General features: G+C 41.2%; 1 pseudogene; it reads left to right on the plus strand.

The window, feature by feature from the left end:
• Positions 1-240: 240 nt before the first annotated feature.
• LOC141251448 (uncharacterized) lies at positions 241-4,478 on the plus strand (annotated as a pseudogene).
• The last annotated feature ends 881 nt before the right edge of the window (positions 4,479-5,359 follow it).

Genomic DNA, 5,359 nt, shown 5'->3' on the forward strand with positions numbered 1-5,359 from the left:
ACAATCCCTCGGCGTCTAAGGGAAGAAAACTCTAACCCTAGATCTCCTAACCCCTATAGGCACAATGAGTTTGTTGATGAATTTCAGGATGAAGATGAAGCCCATGATGAGTATGAGGATTGGAGAAGGGCACGCCAAAGAGGATTCCAAGCTAGGAGGAGAGAGCCTGAGCAAGATGGCCTATGAAGAGTCAAGGTGAAGATCCCTATGTTTGAAGGCACAAGTGACGCTGATCTATACATGGAATGGGAGACCAAGGTGGAACAAATCTGGACATGCCACAACTTCCCCAAGCAAAGAAAGGTACAACTAGCTACCCTAGAATTCAAGGGCTTTGCCCTAGCTTGGTGGGATAACTTGGTCAAGGAAAGGGTTAGAAATCTTGATCCACCGGTCAGAACTTGGGAGCAAATGAAGGTCTTGCTCAGAAACAGATTTGTACCTCCCTACTACACCAGAGAGCTTAGGCAGAGGTTGAAGAGCCTCAAGCAAGGTAGTATGAGTGTTGAAGAAGCCTACAATGCCATGCAACATGCAATGCTCAAGGCTGGAGTGAGAGAAGATGAAGACTCCACCATTGCAAGGTACTTAAGGATCCTTAACTCTAACATTTCCTATGAAGTAGACATGTATCCTTGTAGGACAGACATGGAGCTACTTCACAATGCCATCAAGATAGAGAAGAGGCTTCAGACCAAGAGCAACTATACCTCAGGCCGTGGGCAAGCTAGTAGTTCCAATTGGAATCCAACCCCTAAGAGCACTCCAGTACAACCGAGAGTAAACAAGCAAGGACCAATCTGGCCCTATGAAGGAGTTTAGCTCAAGCAACACCTCAGGCCAAGCAACTAGGCCTCCATTCACAAGTCAAGGAACAAAAGGGAATGTCTCTAACTCTACTTTTCCTAATAAGTCTAGTCAAACTGAATGCTTTAAATGTAAAGGAAAAGGTCATATGATGAAGGATTGTCCTAATAGGAGAACTATGATTGTAGATCACCTAGGACATTATGATTCTTGTAGTGACAATGAAGATGAACCTTGCCTTGAATCTGAAATTCAGCATGATAATGACTTAGAGCATAGTGAGGAATTAGAGTATGAGCATGGAGATAGCCTAATTTGTAAAAGAACTTTGCATGTGTTAGCAACTATGGATGAAACTAGTCAAAGAGATAATTTCATACTAGATGTCTTGTTAAAGGAGAAGTGTGCAATATGATTATAGATGGAGGTAGTTGTACCAACATAGCTAGTACTACATTGGTATATAAGTTACAACTTCCTACTACTTCACACAAATGGCCTAATAAGCTAAGATGGATGAATGAATGTGGTGAATTAAGAGTCACCAAGCAAGTTAATGTAGCTTTTAAGATAGGCTCCTACCAAGACACTATGTTATGTGATGTAGTCCCTATGAATGCTTGTCATCTTTTGCTAGGTAGGCCATGGCAGTTTGATGGAAAAGTTACTCATGATGGCTATACTAACAAGCACATGTTTAAGTATCATGGAAGGTCTATTACCTTGTGTCCTATGACTCCATTGCAGGTTGCTCAAAAGTTTGAGAAGACTAAGGCCAAAGAGAAGATGCAAGAAGAGGAGGAGAGCAATAGCAACATGCTACTGACGTCCAAGGCTGAGATAGAAGAGGAGTGCCTACCAATAGACACCAGAATCATGACTTTGATCAATCCAAGCAAGCACATCCTTGCTAGTGACAACACCAGCCTCAGTACCCTCCCACCTTCAATCCAGAATTTGCTTGAAGACTTCAAGGACATGTTCCCGGAAGAGCTACCATTAGGTCTACCACCTTTTAGAGGGATTGAGCACCAAATAGATCTTATCCTAGGAGCTTCATTGCCAAACAGACCGGCCTATAAGATGAACCCTCAAGAGAGCAAAGAAGTGGAAGATCAAGTATAAGAGCTTCTCAACAAGGGCTACATAAGGGTAAGTAAGTCACCATGTGCGGTACAGGTCCTATTAGTGCCAAAGAAGGACAATTCTTGGAGAATGTGTGTAGATTGCCGAGCTATAAACAACATCACAATCAAGTATCGTCACCCTATCCCTAGACTTGATGATATGCTTGATGAATTGTATGGTGCTACATTGTTTTCTAAGATAGATTTGAGAAGTGGCTATCACCAAATCAGAATGAAGGAGGGAGATGAGTGGAAAACAGCCTTCAAGACCAAGTTTGGGCTTTATGAGTGGCTTGTGATGCCATTTGGTCTTACCAATGCCCCTTCTACATTCATGAGGTTGATGAACTATGTCCTAAGGAGCTATATAGGGAAGTTTGTTGTGGTTTATTTTGATAACATCCTAATCTATAGCAAAACCCTACAAGAGCATGAGAAACACCTCAGGGAAGTATTATCCACACTTAGATTTGATCATCTTTATGCTAATATGAAAAAATGTGATTTTTGCACTAATGAAGTGATCTTTCTAGGGTTTGTGGTCAGCTCAAGAGGTTTAGAAGTTGATCAAGAGAAGGTAAGGGAAATCAAGGAGTGTCCTACACCTACCAATGTTGGACAAGTCCGAAGCTTTCAAGGATTAGCCGGCTTCTACAGGCGGTTTGTGAAGGACTTCTCCACCATAGCTTCACCACTCACGGAACTTACCAAGAAGAACACACCATTTGTATGGGGCAAGGAACAAGAGGCTGCATTTGAAGAGCTCAAGATCAGATTGACCAATGCACCTCTCCTAGTTCTACCAAACTTTGCAAAACCCTTTGAAGTAGAATGTGATGCCTCAGGTATAGGAATTGGTGGTTTGTTGATGCAAGTAGACCCATAGCTTTCTTTAGTGAAAATCTCAAAGGTGCGTATCTTAACTATTCTACCTATGATAGAGAGTTGTATGCATTTTGTAGGGTCTTGAAAACTTGGCAACACTATCTTTGGCCAAGTGAGTTTGTGTTACATACAGATCATAAGTCATTAAAGCATCTAAGAGGACAAGATAAGTTAGATAGGCGTCATGGTTGTTGGATGGAATTTATAGAAACATTTCCTTACATAATCAAGTATAAGAAAGGAAAAGATAACATAGTGGTCGACGCCCTCTCTAGGAGACATACTTTGATTGTTCAACTTGATTCTAAGGTGCTAGGGTTCTCTTACATTAAGGAACTTTATGATTGTGATTCTGATTTTGGGGAGATCTATAGACATTTCCTAGCAAAAGGGTCCTATGATAAGTGTTACTACTTGTTTGATGGATTCCTTTTTAGGGTAAGTAAGGTTTGCATACCTAAGTGCTCATTAAGACACTTGCTTGTTGAGGAATCACACAAGGGAGGCCTTATGGGGTATTTTGGCCGTGACAAAACCTATGCTATGCTTAGAGAACACTTCTATTGGCCTCATATGTTGAAAGATGTTGGGCATGTACTTAAAAGATGTTTAGAGTGTTTAAAAGCTAAGTCTAAAGTGCAACCCCATGGACTCTACACACCACTACCTATACCCTCCTCTCCTTGGCTAGATATAAGTATGGACTTCATTGTAGGACTACCTAGGACTAGGAAGGGCCGAGATTCAATTTTTGTGGTTGTAGATAGGTTTTCTAAGATGGCTCACTTTATTCCTTGTCACAAAACTGATGATGCTTCACATGTGTCTATTCTTTTCTTTAGAGAATTTGTGAGACTACATGGGATTCCTAGAACAATTGTGAGTGATAGGGATACAAAGTTCTTGAGTCACTTTTGGCGTTCTCTTTGGGGACAACTTGGTATAAAACTCTTGTTTTCTATTTCAAGTCATCCTCAAACCGACGGCCAAACTGAGGTCACCAATAGAACACTTGTTACCCTACTAAGGACAATCATTAAAAAGAACTTAAAGTCATGGGAAGATGTATTGCCACATGCTGAATTTGCTTACAATAGGGAAAAACATTCTTCCACAACTCTAAGTCCTTTTGAATGTGTCTATGGTATTAACCCTTTAACCCCACTAGATCTTGTGTCGTTTCCTATGAAGGAGCGAGTAGAATTTGATGCTAATAGACAGGTGGAGTTCATAAAGGAGTTACATGAAAGGACCAAGCTGAGATTGGAGCAACTAGGGCATGATGTGGCTGCTAGGAACAACAAAGGAAGGAGAAGAGTGATCTTCAAACCAGGAGACTTGGTGTGGGTGACCTTGCGTAAGGAGAGATTCCCTACAAAGAGAGCCTCCAAGCTAGCTCCAAGGGGATATGGACCATTCAAGATCCTAAGGAAAGTAGGAGACAATGCCTATGTTGTAGACCTACCGGATGACTATGGTGTTAGTGCTACCTTCAATGTGGCTGATCTTACACTCTATGAAGAACATGAGGGCACACCTACAGATTCGTGGTCGAATCCTTTCCAAGGAGGGGAGGATGATGGAGGACCATCCCTTGAAGATCCACCAATGGAAGCACCTACCATAGAAGGTCCAATCACAAGGTCAAGAGCCAAGTAACTACAAGAGGACTTGACCACATTTGTCACTCAATTCAGCCTTCAAGGTACATCTATGAGAGGTGAGGACACATGTGGCAAAGCTAGGACTCTACTCAACTTTGAGTCCAAAGAGGTGGCTTGAAGACCTTACTATCTTTCCCATTTTAACACTTAAGACAATTGCATTTGTGTTGTGTTTTAAGCCGTGTGGCTTTTATGTTTTTAGGACATTTAATGTGTGTTATTTGAAGACCAAGGGGCCGGCTAGTCAACCATATTTAAGCCTCCCTTGGCATGATATTTTCGAGAGTTCAAGTTTATTAAAACATTGTGTTGTTTTTCTCCATAGAAGAGAGAGATTTGAACTCAAGTGTGTGATGAGCGATTGCTTGCCTTACTCTAGATGATTTGTCTATGTCAAGCTTGGCAGTCTTGGTGTTTGCAAACTCATAGAGCTCCTCCTTGTGCCTCCTCCATGTGAAGGTTGTGTAGGGTTGTATGATTGTGGTTTTGTGCAGCATTACAACTCGGTTCTAGGCCATTGAAGCCTTTGGTCTTGTTGTTGCTTGTGCTTGGTTTCAATCAACCTTCTAACGTTGGGTTGTATGAATAATGATGGAAACGCTCACTTATCAAAAATCAACACATTGGATAAACACATTGATCATTGAATCCTAATAACTTATGCTCATAAACATTCAATTGGTTGTCCTACTCTTTGTTCTAAGATAGCAACTAGTCCAAATAGTCCTAGAAACCCTTATTCTCACTATAACCAAGGAAATCCCAAGATTCAATTGTAGAACAGTATTAAGATCAAAGATAAGTAGGTTCATGCAATACCATTGGCAAATCGCCGATACTCGACATGAATTCAATATCTCTATCCTATAAACAATC

Source organism: Phyllobates terribilis, unplaced genomic scaffold, assembly GCF_046119375.1.
Source record: "Phyllobates terribilis strain yellow unplaced genomic scaffold, ASM4611937v1 Scaffold_7032__1_contigs__length_40364, whole genome shotgun sequence".
Lineage (NCBI taxonomy): Eukaryota > Metazoa > Chordata > Amphibia > Anura > Dendrobatidae > Phyllobates > Phyllobates terribilis.